The sequence below is a fragment of the Camelus ferus genome, chromosome 14, assembly GCF_009834535.1.
Source record: "Camelus ferus isolate YT-003-E chromosome 14, BCGSAC_Cfer_1.0, whole genome shotgun sequence".
Taxonomy (NCBI): Eukaryota; Metazoa; Chordata; class Mammalia; order Artiodactyla; family Camelidae; genus Camelus; species Camelus ferus.
In genome coordinates this window covers 7,314,880-7,335,397 of record NC_045709.1, presented here as the reverse complement: position 1 = coordinate 7,335,397, position 20,518 = coordinate 7,314,880, and the positions used below count along the sequence as shown (strand labels likewise).

The 20,518-nt window shown below is 42.9% G+C and overlaps 1 protein-coding gene across 1 annotated transcript in view; it reads left to right on the top strand.

The window, feature by feature from the left end:
- The first annotated feature begins 4,360 nt into the window (after positions 1 to 4,360).
- LCP1 (lymphocyte cytosolic protein 1) overlaps positions 4,361 to 20,518 on the top strand; it is a 49,418-nt gene continuing 33,260 nt past the window's right edge. The window contains exon 1 of the mRNA XM_006187346.3: positions 4,361 to 4,472. The gene's annotated coding sequence lies outside the window, so the exon portion shown is untranslated. The remainder of the gene's footprint in view (positions 4,473 to 20,518) is intronic.

Sequence of the window (20,518 nt, the reverse complement as noted above, 5' to 3'; positions counted from 1 at the left end):
GAGTCATTGGTAGTGGGACAGAAGTTTCTAGCAGTATTCCCAATTTACAGTTCAGAACTGAGTATGCCACTCCAGTATCCACTAGGAAGTCCACTAGTTGAGAGCCCACTGTCGGTTGTACCCGGGGCTCTTGCGTGGCAGTTGTTATGGGAGTCCTTAAGATGGCCAAGAGCCCTGGGCCCCATCAGTCATCACCTTCCTCGTCTGTGGTTCCTTAGGTGACCGTTACATTGGAAGGTGCTTGTTCTTCCTGCTTTCTTTCTTTGATTTTAGTTTTGGGCAATCCTTTCTCCAGTGTCCCTCCTCTTTGCAACAGACAGACTGATTAATAGTCACAGTTGGCTTTTTCTTATCTCCCTTTTGCCCTTTGGGCTTCTGTTTACTAAAGGCCCCCGGGTGAGTTGCTATCAGAACGTTCACTGACTTCAAAGGCAATTTCCAGTAATTCCCCGGGGTTCTTGCCTATGGCTCCTTCAGGCTTGTTTAATTTGCACCCTGGGTCATCTGAGCTTTGGCTTAGGAGAGTCATATTCACCATGTGCACATTTTTTGGATCAGTCAGGATTTAGGGTGGTTGGTGTACTTTTCATAAGCCTGACGGATCCGTTCTGGAAAAGTGGATGGGTTTTCTGCTGGCTCTTGTTTTAGGGCTTGTACCTTGGTAAGCTAGTCTGTTTCTGGAAGCCCTTTCTGAGGCCAGTTAGAACACATTGTCTGTAATGATTTAGCATCATCAGACCTTCGGTGGTATTGGGGTCCCAGTTTGGCTTGGCAGCGTGAACGGCCACGTCTACCACAGGCATTTGTAGATTCCCTTGATTTAGACATTGGGCCTCCTTCTAAGTGGCTCCTAAAACCATTCATTTTCTTAGTCATAGGTGGATAACTATAATTAGACCAATCATTCAAGATCTTACCTAATGGGCTATTGGATGGAATAGACGGCGCACCCCCCCCCCCACCATAGTAACTTATTCCAAATACAAATACAAATGCAGATTTCAGATTATAATATCAGGCCTTTGTCAGTAGATGGAAACACAAAATTACAAATGACAGGCTAAAGCAAATTCAAATTCCAAACTTACAAATAATTCAAATTCTACTTTCAATTCCAAATTCTCTTAACCTGAGATCTCCATTACAGATGGGTACCCATTATTCAGATTCAGATGGGAGTTCCCCACCTGTCTAATTAGAACTCCCAATGGGAGATCAAGGGTCCTCGGTCATCACCGGGAACTTACCCTAGGCTTGCTAATCAGATGCAATGCTTCAGAAGAAACAGAGCCATCTTTTCTCCCTCCAAGGGGTTAATTCAGCCGACTGCGGTCCATTGACAGGCAGAAGGGCAAGGGACAAAAGGATCCCCAGAAAAAAATAGGCTCTGGCAGCTGCTGGGCTGCATCCTCCGTTGTCCCTCCTGTTGGCACGGAGGGTCAGTCGTTTGAGCATTTTTGACCAGGCAGTGGGGTGGAACCTGAAGCCCCTTAGGAGAGAGGGTGGTCTTGCAACTCACGTTGGGCACCACAAATTTGTTGCCAAAAGATTGGCTCCTGTCCCTGACAAGCCAAACTGAAACTCAGAGACAGGATCTTAGAGCATAGAAGAAAAGAGACAGCTTTATTCCTTTACTGGGCAAAGGGGACTCACAGCAGGCTGGTGCCTTCAAAACTGTGAGCCCACCTTGGGGATGGAGCAGGGTGATTATATAGCCATAGCTCAAACAATAAAACATTGATAACAATCAACAGAATCATTTTCTTGTCATAAGACTTAGAGTGGCATCATGATGTCTCCAGGCGACCAATCCTGTAGAGGCTAGTGGTTGTCACTTTGTCGATCTGTTTATCTCATAAGCACCCAAGGCATGGTCTTCTTGGTAATTCAGGCTATTTTGTAAGGTTACAGTTCCATGACCTCCCTGGAGAGCAACTCAGAAACCAAGTATGATTATTACTTTCAATTACTGGAATAAAGCAGAAACAGTAAAATTAATAGCTTGATTTTAACAACAGGCCTGGAGCTGTGAGTAGCAACCTGGTCAGTCAGGTTAGTTGACCATTTTAAGGGCAAGCATAAGAATAAGCAATCTGTTAGCCTAAATGAGGCCATTTTATAAATTCTCCTTCAATCTCACATTTTTTTCATCCTCAAAACCATCAAGATATTATCTGTGCTGCTGCAGGGTCCTGACTGATGATTATTCCTGCCAGGATGAAAAACACCAGCATTTGGCTGCTTTGTAGCATAATCAGTCCTGCCACAATGATACATGATGTGTCTCTGGTGTCCTGAAAGAATTTAGGTGCCTCTTGAACCGCCCCTGATGCAGGCAAAACGAATGTGAGGCAAGAGGAGGGCTGTGTCCCAGGTCTCAGCTGAGTCCCTGGGACATGCCCTGCCAAGTGTGGTTCCTTGGCTTTGCACAGGAAAGAATTTAAGAGTGAGCCACAGTTGAGTGAAGATACATTTATTTAGAGAGATACATACTACATAGAGTATAGGCTGTTTCAGAAGGCGAGAGAAAGGCCACGAGGTGTAGGGGTTGGGTGCTCAGGTTAAAGTAAAAGTAGATACACACTCCATAGGCAGAGTGCACACTATCTTCGAAGACAAGGGAGCGAGAGAGGCCATGAGGCACAGTGGTGCCAGTTTTTATGGGCTTGGTAGCTTCACACACACCAAGTGGAAGTATTATTCCAACTACCCTGGGGAAGGAGCTGGGATTCCCAGGAATTGGGCCACCACTCACTCTTTGACCTTTTATGGTGAGTCCTGGAACTGTCATGGCACCTGTGGGCATGTTATTTATCATGTTAATATATTACAATGCGTGTATAATGAAGCTCAAGGTCTACTGGAAGTCAAATCTCCCACTATCTTGGGCCTCAAGCTCTACTGGGGGTTGAATCTTCCACAATTTTGGTGTTAATTGTTGTGTCATTCCTTGAATGGCTGTGCCCTGACCCCTTCCCCCTGCCTCAACCCTACCCCTGGCTCTGCCCCACAATGTATTACTTGGGAGTGATTATGCGCTGGAGCAAATAGGGTCCGACTTATTCCCTCAGTCTTCCCTGCGGAGTCACAAGAGGCCTGACCATTCTCTGTGAGCTGAACCACTTCTAGAACGGACCAAATATCCACCCTCTCTTCCTGTTCTTCTGCCCTCCCTCTCCTGTAGGGTTCTGACCAAGATGTTGCCACACCACTAGCTAATGAAGTAGAGAGACCAGAACATCTGGGCCTGACATTTGAGGTCAGAAGCAGGAACTTTCTAGAGGAGAAGTCAAAAAAGCCAAAGACATACGAGAGCAGCATTCCGCCCCCAACCCCTGTGCCCCAGCCAGAACACCCCCTGGCTGGGTCCCAAGCCCCTGGCAAATACAGACGCCTATTAAACTATAAGAACATCTTCAACTCTCCATCAGACCTGGGACACAGCCTCATATTCTCATTCCTCAACAGCAGGTTGGCTGCTGGAGCCGAGCACAGGCTCCAGGCAACGTGGAGACACATTGTGCATAATGGTTGGTCAGCATCACTCAGGATGCTGTACAACCTTCACCGCTGTTAGACTTGAGGACTTCCATTTGAAGAGAGAATCAGCCCTCAGGACAAGTATTCAGGGTTTGGGCATAGCATAGAACTTTTAAAATTCGTTTGCTAATTTTATAAAATATGCACTCAAAAAATAAAGCTGGTCTGTAGGAAGGAATTTAACTAGAGCAGCTGCCCACGTGATCTGCTGGTGCTCTTTGTAAGAAGCATCTAAATAATTGAAATCTTTAATTGGGTTAAAGAGATCCCTAGTACATCGATATTCTATAAATAAAAGAATGAGTAAATAATATGGTGACCTTCCGTTTCGGGCCCTTCCCCTTAAAGAGATCATTTTGTTTTGTTTGCACCAATAAGATCATTGTTCCAGGACTCTTAAGAGGCGTCTGGTTTTGCCTGGGGCGGAACTTTCCCAGGGAAATCCCTTTTAGCTTGTTTCAGGTGGACTGCCACCTTTCTCCTTGGCTCTTTCATTAAAAATGAACAATTTGTTTATCTTTGCCGTAAGGAGCTAAGCACCAGAGCATTGCATTCACAACTAGGGTCAGAGCACCTTGCCTTGTTATCTGAAATCAGACAGGTTTAAGTAGCCCAAGGCCTGTGAGACCAGTTAGAGGAGAAAGAGGGAAGGAGAGAGAAAAATGCTTATAAAGAGGAAGTGGTAAGAGGCTTCTGAATTTCAATGTGACCTGTCAGGTGATTTTTTTGCGGGGGAGGGGACATAAAAAAAAAAGTTAAGTAAAATGTCCTTATAAAGACAAGATCTGTTTCTTCCCTGGCTGATGATTTGTCATTCTAGTCACTTCCTGCCTTGTGACCACACACCCGGGGTTGACAGAGTTGTTCTGCAGATCAGAAAGAAGGGGCTTCTGGTCACACACCAGTACCACTGAGGACAATTTTTCTCCGAGGTAAATCTTCTTTATGTCTCTTTGTTTAAGTGCTTATGATGCTTGGCTTGTTGGGCGGCTGTTTCTGTGGATTGTGGATTTTGCCTCCAGGGGACTAGAGGTCTGAGCACCTGTCAGTCACCCTTGCCCTGTGTGAGCCCCGCCACCGCCACCGTTTAACTGGCCAGCAAAGCTGCAGTCACCTCATGTGGCCAGGCAGGGTGGGACACCTCCCCTGTGCTCTCTGGAGCAGCTTCTTCTCCAGTGATCCACAGTTATCACCCCCAGAAAAAAATCTGATTATTTTTTTTCCTTTTTAAACCAAACTATGTTTGGATTTATGTCTATGGCTTCATTTCAGGAAGGCTATTTGCTGTGATTTTAGCTACTTTCAAATGTTGTCAGGAAAGCAGGTATCGATCATTTAGATTGTGCTGCTCATTGGCCTAATGGGGATGGTTTAATTTTAGCTCCTGTGGTTCTGTTTTTCTAAAAACCTTCTGCACAGTACTTTGGTGGCTATATTAACATCTTGAGTCATATATTACTGAGTGTGATACTGGTTATTTGAGTGATTTTTGGCGCCAACGGTTTTTAACAGGTGTGCTTAGTAACCACATGGAATTAGAAGCTGCCTCTTCTCCATTTCATCTCTAAAAATAAAAGCAATTTATGTTGCTTAATTGTGCTGTTTCATAGAATTGTCTGAACTATTTGTTATCCTTATGACCATACAAATGATCACTAACTTGTGGAGGAAAGCCTTCCGTCTACAATTCCGTCTTCATTTGTATAAAGTTGATATGGGATATTTACTCCAGAAACGTTGTTGAAACATAGACTTTGTAGCATGCTCTTGTCTCATCAGCCTTTATTTAATTATTATTCAACAATATTATAAGAACCATTGACAGACAATAAACATAGAAGCCGTTAGGACTGGAAATGGATTCATTTATCAGCATACTTATCAAAACCTAATTTTTCTTAATCAACTATAGCAACTTTTTTTCCTAAAATTACTTCCTTAGGACAATTTAAAAAATATCATTAAACGAAGGTGGTGTATCCTTTGTTTTTGGTGGATTTTGAATTTACATAAATGTGTCATAATTGGTTTCTAGTAACTAAAGTGGTTTAAAGAGCATCCGCACAGGCAGATTTGAATGGAACTGACCATTTACCTATAAATGCGAATTTATGGACGTTGCAAAGCGTGAGCATCAATATTGTGTTACGCATCTCACCCAAATAGTTTTAAACTAGCAAAAATGTGGAACTGGGGCAAGAGGACTTGAACCCCCAAAAAAGAACAGGTTAAAAATGTGCTGTCTTCTTTTAAGTGAAAATATTAATGAGAATAAAATGAATTAGGAAGCAAAAGTATGTCAGCATTTTTCTTACATTGGGAGGGACTAAAACAGTATGAAACAATTAATTCAAAGCAGAAAAAAGTCTCTTGATTTAAGTCAAGTTTAGACTGTTAGCACATCAACCTGGTATGTTGTAAAATATCCATCCCTCTTCACTCTTGTTCACTCCCAGTGACATCAGGGAAGAATCTTCGGGGTCTTGTCCTTGAACAAGCACAGCTGAGGTGGGACACTTCATTAGCTATTACCCTAGGGGTGCTTTCCTTTGTCACATTTTAAATTTTGTCTCCTTCATAAATTATGCCTTGATGATCGGTGATTTGGGAAACAATTTCGGTGTTTTAACTCCATTTCTAATTCTTTTGCCGAACCCTTTGGGGAGTGGGAGGCCAACAAGTAAATTTCTCATTCAAATGTATCTATTTAAATTAGAGAGGACAGGACAAGTGGTAATAACACTGTGTATTTATGAGCACTTACTGTGTAAACCACTCGTTTTGCATGACCTCATTTAATCCTCCACCACCTATAGAGATGAGGAGTGGGCTTAGATCATTGAAGGAAGTGGCCCAAGGTCCTTGGGCAGCTGGAGGGGGCGAGAGGCAGTAGGGAGCCAGGATTTCAGGCTCCATTCTGCCTCCCTGTAAGCATTGTCTATTCCAGATCCTCCCTTTTACACCAGCATACTTTTCCGATAATTACAGGTGTCGATAATTACAGGCTTTTAGGTCTGAAGCTGACTAAAGGAGTCTTGGCATTCATGATTTGGAGAGAGAGAGCAGAAAAAAAATTGCAGAAAACCCAGAAACATTTTTATTTTCATAAATAAGAGATATCATTGTGGGTTTCATATAATAGAAGCATTTTCTTTTAATTAATGCATCATTTTACTCAAGAATTGTGTGCCTTCACAAACTTGCCTTAACCACTTCCCCAACCTTATTTCTTGTCGTTTCCTTCTGCTCTAGCTCCCCCTCCTTCTCTCCCCCTTCACTTACCCATGTTCTGGGTGCACAAGACCACAAGCCATGAGAAAGTTCCATGTTCTTTCACTTCTTTTCACTCCAGTTCTTTCTCCAATTGCTTTCTTCTTCATTTGTAAAACGTCTGATTCTTTTTCAAGGCTCACTTCAAGAAATATGTCCTTTTGTAGGTCTTACCTCCTGGTCCCTGCCCCCACCTTTCTTGGCTCTACTGTTTTTTCTATGTGTGTTTGCTTAATGCTTTGATTTTAGAGTAAGTAGAGCAGTAATCACTATTTGCCGACAACCTGAGCTCCTTCTCTGTCTCTCCTGGCACATAGCAAGTGCTCAAGGTATTTACCGAGTTGAAAATTTGTCACAAGTGTCTTTTCTCAGTTCCTTGGATATGCATGGAACTCTTTTCTTTGATTTCATTTGTTGATATTTACTGAGTTCCCCCAGTGACTGTGATGAGAGAGGATACAATGATAATATAATACTTTGCCTTCTATTATGCTTCCTTTTTGCCAAAGCACTATTCTTCATTTTAGCCCCAAAGCACTAGATAGACATTGACTTCAAGAAATGTAAGAAATTGTCCAATGACCATAGCAAACATGCAAAATTATAATCTCATTATTTTAGTCTAAATACATTAATTGAGTTAAAACTTAGCTACCCTTACCAAAACTAGGTACCTGTAATGGGCTTCTTTGATGACCAAGAACACAGGGAACAGATATCATTAACTTTTAACTTATTCACTTTGGATTATTCTCAAGGCAACTTCTTCTTGTTACCTAAAGAGTAAAGGCCACTCTGTGTATACAGGAGAGATGCCAAATGAATTTTTAAATCAGGTTAGGTTAAAAAAAAAATAAGAAATTTGCTCATAAGACTATATTTATGAAGAGTCAAAATTTTATAAGGTAAGATTATGAAGGCTTTGGACTTTATGACTGTTAGATTTTGCAGGAGAATGACGCTATTTACTCTAATTGTTAAAGGATTTTTTTTTTTGTCTGCTAGTTTCCCAGCTCACAGATATCATCAAATGAAATGATGCTATCCCATCTGCATAGTGAACCCTACAGAAATACAAATGAGAATTGGAGTCCACCAAAATAAAACACTAATCAGTGCCAGCAGGATCCAAGGGTTTCAAGGTTCCCTATTTTGCCAGATGGCAGTGCACTCCTTAAGTCAACAGAGTTCATGTTTCACATTGTTTTCATGTTGAAGTTCTAAGAAGTTACCACCCCATCAGATACGCATCTTCTAGGGGCATCTCCCTACAGCTGCTGTGACCACCGGGCTCCCCGAATGGCAGGTCCCCGTTTCCTCAGTTCCCTCCTGATTCAACTTCCTTATGCTATTGACTGTTCTCGTTGTTTTGCTTTGTCAGTTTCAGTCATTACATCAGTCTTCCCAGTAATTTCATAATCGCTCCATCTTGTAAGATACTGCAAGCAGCAGAGGGGGAACAAAGAATTTGAATTTATCACCCAAATAATAATGCCAAAGATTTGTCTGCTACTCATTTTGAATTGAGTGTTTTTCTAAGTGTTTTGACTATACTGATGCATATAGTCATCACAACAATTTTGAGAGGTAGTTACTGGTGTTACCTTCATTTCTGAAGGCAAGTTAATTCATTCAAATATTTTATTACTTTAATTTTCTACAACTGAATCAATTTTGTATTAACTGCCGAATTCCAGGGGGAACCTCCTGGAGTAAACAAGCAGCAGACCATGCTTATTTCTACCTAAACTCTTGAGTTGAGCTCAAATAATCGTAATTTATCCCAAATAAATTGCTTTTATTAAAGACTATCCTTTATCAACATCATCATTATCAGTATTTATTCAGCCCCTCTTTGCATTTGACTGTTTGGTTTTTACCAACTTAGATGCCTCTGCGTGGGTCACAGAACATGCTCTCTGCCCTCAAAAGCTTTGAAAAGTTTTCAGTCAAAAAGGGTTACAACACTTTAGTCAAGTGGCACTCACATTTTCTAACTGTTGTGACTGATAGGCACAAATAAACAATTTAGTATTTATACCTAAGCACACATATGTATAATTACATGGTAGTGGCCAAATAGAGGTGTTCTAAAAACTGTGAAAGAATGGAAGATGGTTTTAATTGTGAGTTGAAGAATAGAGGTAAAAAGAGGTAAAAAGTGACCCACTTGCTGAGTTAAAATAAGTTTTGCTCAACTTCAGAGCCATGCCTGCCTCAGCCCCACTTTAAGTTCTAAGGAGGCTTGTTTCTCAAATATGGTCAGTTGTTTTTTCTGGCGGAAGGAAAAGCTAAGATGTTAAATTGAGGAACTTGCCAAGAAAGCCACAGTTTGTGGTTGTGGCATTGATTCTTGCTTTAGTCTAGCACCAGCTACATGGACGGATGGACACGCTTACACACCCTCTCTCTGTGTCTACCTGTCCCTCTCTCTCTCCCCCAACCCCTCTCTCTCTCTCTCAAACACACACACACACACCATCTTGACTGACTGAACTAAAATGGAAAAGAGATTATTGTCTCCACAGACAGAAAAGCCAAGACACCAAATTTGGCAGGCAAATGAATGCTGCATGTGAATTGCACTCTCCCGGATAATTTGTTTTCCTTTTTTCTCTGGTTGCGTTTTCAAGAGGGAAGTGAATAGATGGAATAATTGCTTTACAATTAAATAATACCCTGCATTTTGATCCCTCAGTCTAGTCATTGTCACCGAAATTGGTCCAAACGGTGTATCCAAATGTATGAAGTAAAGAGGTGCACAAGTGCATTTGTGTAAAATTTGCATCCTCTTCCTTTTTGCTGTTCCTCAGGCAAAATTTAGACTTCGAACTGCATCTTTGTTAACCTCAGGTGTAACATTTTAAAATGTGGATCCTTGCACCTCCCTGATGCCATCAGCCCACATGACTGTTACCAGGAGAGCGAGACCAAGAAAGAAGATTGGAATATGCATCCCTTATGGAGAAAGTTACATAGTAGATGTGAAGAGAACATGAGGAGCAGGAATGCAGCTTTGCATTATCGAGCCCCCTTTCTTCATCTCAAAGACGTGGATGCACTTACCCTGTCATTTCCAATGCTTTATAACATTACAGTTTTTCCCTTTGGAAATATCGCAGACACCTTTGAGGACTTTTTCAGATTTTTCCCTTCCCTCATTGTCTTTCAAGTTGAGTTTTTTTTCATCAAAATATCCCTGATTCTGTTTCTTTCCTATGACCACAGGGAAAGACAATTGGGACACAATCTGTCTGCTGATTGAATATAATGTGTATAATATATAACGTATTAAATATCATAGATAATGTCAATTTTTTAAGGCTTGTGAGTCTGAGTGCAGTTTCTGTGCACGAGACAACAGGTGTGGAATAAAGAAGAGAGCAAATTTGGAGGCAAATTTGGATTCCTTTTCCAGCCTTTTATGAAATGTGGTGCCTGAGCAAGTCTCTGAAGCCTCCTGCAGCTTGGTTTCCTCATCTACAAAATCAGGAAAAGTCCTGCCTGTTCCCTGGGTCTGCTCTTGGGCCCATTTCCCTGTTTCATCTGTCTGTGTGCGTGTTTCGCTCTGCTGCACGCATCCTCACTGCTAAGTATTGAGCCCTTGCTATTGGCTAGATTATGCTAAGCACTTGACATATATTTGTTCTCATATTTCCACACAAAAGCTGCATAAGTTTGATGTTACCATCTTCTTATACCAGATGACCAAACTGAGGTTCAGGGAGGATTAAGTCCAAGGTCACAGAGCCAGTTAAGTGCCAAAGCCAAGATTCACACTTTGTCTCTTTTCCATTTTAATATTCACAGTTTCTTAAATGTGTAAACCATATCTGTTTAAATTGCACTGCATTTTCTAACATGATCCACCGTCTACTTTGTAATAGGTCTGAATATCCTTTTCTGTGATTGAATATTCGATGATTATTCCTAATTTTCCATCAGGTAGAATGCTCTACTTTTGATGGGTCTGCTAGTATACCAAACATATTTGAAAAAACAAACAAATAAATGCTTGAGGATTTTATTTTACAAAGTCCTCAAAATAAGAATAATGAAGGGATTCAACTAGGCTGTTTGGTTGTTGTAAAATTGAACAGAAATGTTATAGCATGTCCCTCTGTAAATTGGCATTGGTAAATCTTTGCCAACCAAACTGTGGCTTCCAACAAAGTGAAGATAAGTGTAGCCCATTCAACTAATACAAAATCCTGTCTCAGTTTATCTGTAGCTTCTCATTTTTTGTGAGAACGAACTTGTTTTTAGAAATTCTAAAAGAACTCCCCCAAGGAGCCCATAGAAAATGAGGTCACATTATTGAGAATGAATAGAAGCTTCTGTTGTCATTGCCAGTATACAAGTGTCAGCTGCACATCGTCTTAGTGTTTTTCCAGCTCGAACTACAACAGAGAAAATGCCTAGAGAGTTAGGGAGTGGATAACACACAGAGGCAGAGAAGAGGCTAACAGGTTCGGTCCCCAAGCACTGGAGGACCTGAGCGTAAGGAGATGTAGCCCAATGGTCTTCATCACAGATACCCAAAGATCTCTTTTCTCTTCATGACTCACAGTGGATGTGGTCACGCTTTTCTTGAGATTGCTCTATATTTTCCCACTCTGGCCACACTTCCTCAACTGTTAAAAGGTACTTTCCACAATAAGTATTCAGACAAGACTAAGCCCGGAGTCCCTTGACCACTCAACACGAGATCAGCCAACACCAATGCTGTTGGCTTCTAGTTGGTGTCACCTACTAGTTCCGCAAGACCTTTTGAAAATGACTTCAAGGACTCTGGAGGAGAAATGTGGTACAAGTGCCAGAGGAAGCCACGCTAAGAACATTTGGAGATAAAAGCATTGGTGTGAAATCTAAATTTCCACCCACCCACACACACTGCATACATCCAGTTAGGTGTGAATTTCAGTCCGTGACTCTACATACTATTTCATACAATATATAGTGGAAATTGGCCTTGTTCCCCAAGTTGATTTTGTAGAAGTTCTGGTTCTTATTTATTTTTTCCTTCCCTCCCTCCCTCCTTCCTTCCTTCTTTCCTTCTCAAGCACTGTTGTATACAATTTAAACACTTTACCTCATTTAATTCTAACGCAACTGTATGGAGTGAACACTGTGGTTGCACTATTAATATTTCCTCTTTTTAAAGTTTGCATAAGAAGTTTATTTTCAAAAGGCATATAAGGCATATAGACAATAAACAAAGTAAACATTCAATCAGATCTTAACTTCTGCCAAGTATTAAATCCTAGAATTGTTCCATTAAGTTCCAGTCTCTAAATTCAATAATCGTCGTCTTCATCAGAGTCCCTCACTTTTCTTCTGTTGGATTTAACTGTTGTTTTCTTTTCTGTTGGTTGGCTTACTTTTTTGAGGATTTCTATTAAACCTTTTTACATATGAAGAAACTGAGGCTCAGAAAATTTAAGTAACGTGAACACAAGTCCACAGCAAGAAGCTGTTGCATCAGAAAATCAGACATCTTTTCGGCACACCATGTTGCTTCCTAGTTAATTCTTCTTATGTATGTAGCAAGCTTAATTTCATAAAGGAAGATAAAATCGTTCGCATCTGGATGAGGTTTGTGGGACACGTGAACTGCCTCCACACTCATTTAGCCTGGGAGAGGGTGAGTCATGTTCTAGCACAGGTGAAGCTGTAAACTCAGACTCTGCTGTTCTTGAAACACAGGGAAGAGGCTCCTCCCTTTATTCTCCTCTCCATCCCCGTGGGGAAGATGTAAAGTACATTTCATGGACTGTACGTCTTAAGGATTTTTTTTTAAACCCCTAGGTTCCTTTAAATGGAAATTGACTTGTGTTTTTCCCACCCTTTGGTTAGACCAAACTAAAATTCCAGAGGTGCTACTTCTCCTTTCCGATTAGTCACTGACTCACTTTGAGGCTTTGGGGAGCAACTTCACTTTTCAGGGCCCCCATTTTCCCATTTTCTATCATGTCCAGTTTCCTCCTCACTTTGCAGAGCCACTCTGTCTAACGGGAGATGGTGCCACAGGGAGGCAGCTGTGTGTATACACGTGCACCGAAATGGTTTCTGGGCAGAATCATTTTGCCATTTGAGAAGGTGGAGGAGTATTTGTATTCCAGTAAGCGTTGTAACTGAAGAAAGCCAGGGGAGAGAAGCCTAGATCACCAAGGTTTTCCTTCTGGAAATGAGCTAGTGAGGAAAGGAACCACGGTGGCACGTCCCCCAGCTCCCCTCCTGGGGTTCTGCCTCCCACATCCCTCGCCAGTCAGACTCAACCCCCAGCAGTCTCCTCCATGGGCTGCTGCCTGTCTCCTCACTCTGTAGGGCTGTTTTCTCTTACATGAAGTGAAGTGCCCTTTCCCATTTTGTCTCTTTGGAAAACTTCTATTGGTTCTCTAAGATGTAGCTCAAGAGTCAACATCACCTTCTTTGGAAAGCTTTCCCCTCTCTTCTAGGGCAGAGTTAAGTGCTTCCTGCTCTGGGCTCCCCTAACACCACGATAATAATACCTTTAAAGTGTTAAGATGATTGTGGTTTTTAAGTGGCACATTTTCCTTCACGGGACTGTGTGTTCCCTCAAGAGCAAGGACTATTTGCTAGTCATCTTTGATCTCCAGTGCCTGGGACAAGGCCAGTGCGTTATTAAAAGTGAGGGGTTGACAGGTGCAGAGGCTGCTCACGGAGAGGATCCCTCTGTCCACTGGAGGCAGGGGAGCCAGGCAGGAGTGGGCAAGATCAATCCTGGTGGGTTCTTACTCTTCTTAGCTCTTTCCTTGAGATACTGAGGAGCTGGAGAGAACTTAGAACTTCTTAAAAGAACCCAGGAATAGCCCCTGTCATAAGTCATCTTGCAGAAGTGTGAGTGTGTGCCCGATTTACATGAGCTCAGAGCTGAGTAACCCCAGAGGAGAGAAGAGAACCTTGAGACACAGAAATTCAAGGGCCAGAGGCGCTAGGAAAGGTGCTTCCAGCAAGGCCCACGTCCATGTCGCCAGTAGCCTGGAGGCCAGTGTCGGGTGCTGTCCCCACCTAGCACAAGTGTGAGGCTCCCCCAATTCAGGGCAGCGTAACCCTGGGCCAGTTACTTAAATCTCAGTTCCCTCATCTATGAAGAGGAAATCATGATAGTGCTCCGTAGGGCTATGGTGGAGTTAAATGTGATAACGCACGTGAAACGTTTAGCGTCGACTAACTGGTCTTCTCATTCTTCCTTTAGCTCTTGTTTTCTCTGATTCTAGCAGAGATAACCTTTCTACGGAGAGAATACAGATGCATCATTCTACATGAGTAAGGAAAAGGCTGACTGATCTTTGCACAATCTCCTCCTTGTCTGTGGAAACCAGGTCACATGTCACTTCTTCCCGGGCGCCATGCTTGGCTCCCCAGGGAAGAGCTATTTTGCCCCTTCCTGTGGATCTAAAAAGTCTCCCCGAATTCTAGTGACTGGTGCCTCTCTCCCCTAATAAACAGGTCAGCCCCACCTTATCTTTTGGTTGCCAGTATCTAACCCACGACCTGGCATAGAGTAGGTAGTTGGCAGATATTTGTGGAAAGAAGAAATGTACAAATAAATGTATGAATCCACCGAGTGGCAGACACTTAGAATGACCAGAGGATGGATTTCATAGTCCAGATAGTGATGTGCAGATTACATTCAGATGAACTCTAACAGCCAATCCTAATTATTTCCTGTGTGTTCCTGTGTGGAGTTTGTGCATCCTGGCTGGTTTTTACCCTCCTTTCAGTCCTGCTCTGCCTCCACACCGCAATCCCCTTCCTCCCACCTTGGCAGGACTTAGCTCCAAGTCAGACACTGTGTAGGCAGGTAGAGATGAGAGCATCTGCGGCGGCCAGCAGGGTTTATAGAAACTGCCTGAAGAAGCCCAGCCTGGGGCTCCGCTACCCAAGACAGAACCCTCCGGTGGCTGGCTGGGGGTGGCTGGCTGGGTGGGGCCAGGAAGCATTCCCAGGCTAGTTAAAGACTACCTAGGGACCCTAGCCCTATATCAACTCTTTGGTCCCCATATTAACTCCTCAAAGTCGTTTGTCCCGCAAAGTGGTTTCCTGTAAACTTGACGCATCCACTTGCTTTGTTCTGATGTTTGTATCTTTCAGCGGGAGGGATCTGATAAGAATATACACAAGAATATTTTTTGTTAAACTCCTCCAAGAATGTGATAGTAGCCTTCTGAAGCCTTGGGTACCATTAGTTTATGGGTTGGTTTGCTCCTGGCTACAGCTAATTTCCTGGGTACCTGCCAGATGCCAGACACGTGGCGTTACTGTGAGACATCTTATCATTTGTGATCTCATAATCTGCTGGAAGGAATGGATGTGGCCATGGGGGCCAGGGTGCAGAGGTCTGAGCCGGGGCTCAGAGGAGAAAAGGCTCACTGAGCCCCACTCAGCAGCCAAAAGAACAGAGCATCTGAACCTTGCTGATTTCAGAAGTCTTAAAGGGATCATGTTAGTATTCATCTTTGAATCTGGCATTTTCTCTTTAGAACACTGCCTCGGGGTGAGTTATTTTAGTGTAGTCCTTCCTGCAAAGTCAAGAATGGATGTACAGGTGAATACAGGGAGCATTCACTTTGCCTCGGTCATTGTCACCCAGGAGGTGCCAGTAGGCTGTGTATGTGGTATTTGACACACGTTGTTTGTAGCCCAGACCTGGACGCTGCCTTCTCAATGCCTAGATTAAGTTCCTCGTGTGCGGGAAACGTACATGAAATTATATTCATGAGATATTCGAAATCACAGGGGAATTATACTTTACTATATGTTGAGTGGGTCTTACTTAAAGAAGAGCATGCCCTTCTAGGTTTGAAAACTTATTATAAAGGCAAGAGGAGAGATAAGGGGCCGGGACTCCAGTCCCAGCGGGGTCTGTGACGCTGGGTACACCCTTTCACCTGGGTGTCATTTCACTCTCTGTGACAGGAGGAGGTGGCCAGATAGAAAGTCCCTAAGGTCCCTTTACCTCTACATCCTATGACTCTGTTATTCTTCTGTCATTTAAGGGGCTTGGAATAGACCTAGAAGATAGCAAAGAAAACTATTAAAGATTTGGAGGGGAAAAAGCCACTCCAAAACAGGTTAAAAGAATTTTTTTTTAAAGGCCCCATGGCAATCACCAAGGCATGTGACGGAATTTTTATGGATTGAGCAGCTTCTGTAACTCCCTCTGAGAACAGCCCAAGAAAAGGGAGCTTTAATCGTATCAGGAAAGACTTAGGTTACAGGGTAGGGATGTGAGACACCTGAGACGTTGTAGGGTTTCCTTATTTGGATATTTTTTAGAAAATAGCAGATGGTTCTCTTTCTGGGGCAGTTTGTATACAGGTTTGCCTAGACACTCAGAGTGAACTGGGTCAGAGTGACTTAAGATGGACGCGGTGGCAGCCCAGAAAGCAGACCTCACGTGCCATTCTGGTAACTTCCCTGTTCTGTGCTGAGCAGTCGAGCGGCTGAGCAGTGGGCATCTGCCTTGGTCAGTGAGGAGAATGCGTGAGGACAGAGCTTTACTTGCAGCTGAGGTAAGAGCAGGAGCCAGGCGGGGCTGGGAGACGCTGGGTCCCCCTGAGAGGAGGGACCTCCCCAGAAGAGGCCTTAGGGCCATGGCCACAGCTCCAGATGGCTCCTGGCCCTATTTCTAGGCTCATTTGAAATACACCTTACCTTGGCTCTAACTTGTGCACGCACTTGTCGGCTCGGGAACTTTTGGAAATTTTAGCATGGAAAGGACTTCATCTCTCAATTTACGTATGAGGAAACTTTGGTCCCAGGAGGCAAAACAGAGCCTGGCATTACACAGACAGGTAGCAGCCTAGGTCTCCTGGACCCCACGCTCTCTCTTCCACTCCCTGCCAGTTATTTCATTCTGGAGATGTCCACGGGTATAAATGTATTGCATGGGCTGATTGAGATGTTCGATATTTTTTTTATAAGCTTCTGTGATTTCTTACTCTTATCTAATCTTTTTTTTATCCCCTCGCAGCCCTGTGTTTAGCCTTTTCACTTGTTCATTGTTGATCTTCAGAACTCTTTTTACTGTGCTATTTCGCAGTAACGAGCTGCAGTCTCTGTGTTGCCTTTGAAACTTGACATTTACCCGTGGGCGTTATGAAGCCTCAGTCTTTGTGGCCCCTGTGCTTGTAACCCGGCAGCCAGGGCAGTGCTTTGCACGCAGACTTGTAGGTGGAGTGAATGAATGAATGAATCAGTGATGTCTGACATTGAGATAACAGTGTCATGGTGGATCATCAACTAGCCCGTGATAATATCCAGCTTTTTGAAAAGATATATTTGGGGTCCCCTGAGCTTTCAGTCAGGGAAAGGCCAGATCTTAAGTCCTTGTGGTGAGTGTGAAATGAAGGGAGGCTGTGGCTTTTCTAGATGTAAACACCAGGAGTATTGTTGTCTACACCCAGGGAAGGAGAAGCCAAGGCAGTGAGGGGCTCCCCAACCCCAGCCTGGGATATCCCCTTTGCTTGAAAGAGGTTTGCTCTGTGTCACATCCTTAATAGGGTTGGGCCACTTGGTAAAGAAGAGGCATCAGGGTGTGCCATGGAGGAGGCGGGGAGTTGGGTGTGCCTCAGCTGGGGACAGAGCTGGGCTCTGGGTGCGGGGCTAATACAGCTTCAGGGGCCCCTCAACTGAATGTTCAAACCACAGAGACTCACAGAGCAACATCAGGTTCGGCCTGTTTGGAGCAATCTGGGCTGCTGGCTTCCCAGGAGTGTCTACACCCACAGTAGAGAGGAGATCTGCCAGGTCTGTGCTGGGGTAGCCTTCCCGAGCCTCATTCCTGCCACATTTACCTCCAAGACTGCAGAGAGGATTCCGCCCTCTGCAGCCGCCTTGGGAGAATCAGTGTATCTGCAGGGAGAGAAAAGACAATCTAAAAGAGATTTTAGACAAAAGAATTCATAAGAGCCTCTTTTAAGTGGCCATCTGTATTTGAGGCCATTAATAATTAGTTGGTTTCTTAAAAACAAAGGCATTTTAAAAATACATTTTCAGAATCAACCTTTATGTGAAAGTCTGGAACGTCTGTGTCCACAGAGAAATAGTTTCCCAAGCACACACAGTAAGGTACTGACGGCTAGACCCCCTACAGTGTTCTGCTTTGTAAAAGGAAGGGAACAGGATTAGGTGGAAGGCAAACTCCTTCCTTATCTGATGTAACTTCAGCATGGTGGCTTTTAAAAAAATTTATGGGGATTTTATTTGGCTTTGGAGTCCCAGGTATTTTATGTTTCACTTCTTTAACCGTCATAGTCTAACGTTAAGAGTTGCAGTATTAATGCGTTCTGGGTGACGTGTTGTTTGGGGTTACTTACTGCTCAATGAGGTGTTCGGAAGTTCTGCAATATCCCCCTGGATACGGACTGAACTTGTTGAGGTAAAGGTTGGAATTTGGGTCCTGAGTTTCCAGTTTTACTTTACCCACTGTGTCAAGTTGCAGGAAAAGTAGGGCACATTCAAAAGAGTCCCTTGGCAATGTGATGCCGGGTTACAGATGCTGCTCTGATCCTGGCAGTTATATAATTGGGTATCAATCCATTGAATCAAAATACTGACCAGCATAGCATCACCTCCTTTCAGAAATGATGAGCCCATGAGCCATTTTGTTCCACATCTGCCGGCACTCTGTCACCTTTTATTAACCTTTCTGCTGCTTTTCATTGTCAGTTATGAAACGCCTCAGAGAAAATTCAGCTTCCATTTTTACTTTTAGAGAATGCCCTTCCTTCTGTAAATTCTGCAGCCCTGGGTTCTATAGTAAATGCCTACAAATAGTTTCTCCATTCAGACTTCAGGGAATTTGAGTCAGGTGCTTTTCTTATAAGAAGTCATTCTCAGAAAGTCTCTTTTCACTACCGATCTGGAAAATACCAGCCTCCTTTAAACAGAGACTCAAAATTCGCTGACCTAAAGGAATGAACAGGTTTTGTGGCTTTTGCAGTTTGGGGTGGGGGGAGGGCAGTTTTTAATTTTTTTATGACTGTAAAAATAATCTTATAAAAAAGAATAACTGGTACTTTCTTTGGCCAAATGTCCTGGGAGTTTATCATTATTGATTTAATAAAGATAAGTGCTCACAGAAAAACTAGCAGCAAGATGCGACTTAGATGAATGATTTAGGGTTTGTCTTCTTAGATTTATGATTTGTGCAGTGATTCTGAAATGGGGTTCCAAAATTGAGCACTGATTTGTAAAAGACCTTAAAACGGTTCCTGGCAAAATACAGTGAATGTGGTCATTTAAAAGGGCCTCCGTACTGCAGGAGTGGTAAAACAGAGTCCAAGAAACTGCTTGTTTGTTCACACTCCGGAAGGGACACGCCTGTCCTCCTCAGCCACTTAGTTTTTGGTCCAAATGCCACAGCCCATCCTGTGAGGGCAGGGACCCCTCTAGGGTCAGCTACCAACAAGGTGCCAGTAATTTGCGAACAAACCCTTGTCAATTATCCTCATGAATCTTACTAATGTTATTATAACCCAAACCATCAAATATGCAAGAATTAAAACAGATGCGTTTTTTTTTTTTAGATAAACCTTATTAATACAGTGTAACGTACCTAATATTTGATTCTAACCCCAGCAATATCATTCTTAGAAATGGTCTGATCTGCTTGTTTTTGCATTAATTACTCCCCGCCCTCTTCCTGCCTCGCTGCTTTGTGAAACTGCAGCCGTTTGCTCACTCAGTTCAATTAGGTAAAGGGCCTCTTCTCAGTTCTGGTTGTTAACGGCTCTGTTAATGGTCCCTCTTCCTGCTCTGCTCTTTGAGCAACTGCGTTTACAAACTCTAGCCTGGCATGGCTTTGAGGACTTGTGCTTAGACGAAGCATTTCATCTCGTCGGAACTTCAGTCTCCTTATCTATAAAATGAGAGAGTTGTACTAAAAATTATTTCTAAGGCGCCTTCTGTCTCTAAATGTTGGAGCTGTGTTTCCAGGACTTACAGCTCATTCTGATGGTAAAAGAGATTTCTCTCCAGATATCAATTCATGTCCAAGCCCAACAAACAACGAACTGTATCACAGTAATTTAGGCTGTTGGCTATTCCATCTCCAATTCACCCTGTAAACTAATTCAATCTGTTCTCTTTTCCTTTAGCTATTAAATCACGGAAGGGTTTTGGATTTTTTTAGTTTGAAGGCTGTTTGGCTTCTCCAAGTTGATCCTCTTCATTTATAAATGTCTTAGAAAACTGTGGTTTTCCAGATGCTCAAGGTTTTCCATCTTGTCCTACCTGCCATGGTTTAAAAAATCACATGGTTTTAAACTAACTCTGTTTCCCCTTCTTTTATTTGAACGGGTCCTGCAATTTTTATGCTAAAATATTTCCTCTGCTTTTTCACTGTACTGTGATCTTTAATTTTCTTTCTCACCCAACACTGTAATTCTCTCCTTTATTCCTCATCCCTGCCCTTGATCCTTAAAATCCAGTCTTATTTTCTGCCTTTATGTGTATTTCTCTCCAGTTTCTCACTGTGCTGTAAAATCGAAAACTCCTGTCAGAGGAAAAGCCGAGTCTAGATTCAGAGACCTTGTTTATTCTCTTTACCTTTAACATTATTTCATGTTTTCAGAGTGTAGGGCAGCACAGATATGCCTCACCTGAAAGGAAGAACGATGCCTGGCTTGCAGTAGTCAGCCATAAATATTTGTAAATGAAGGAATTTATCTCATAATCC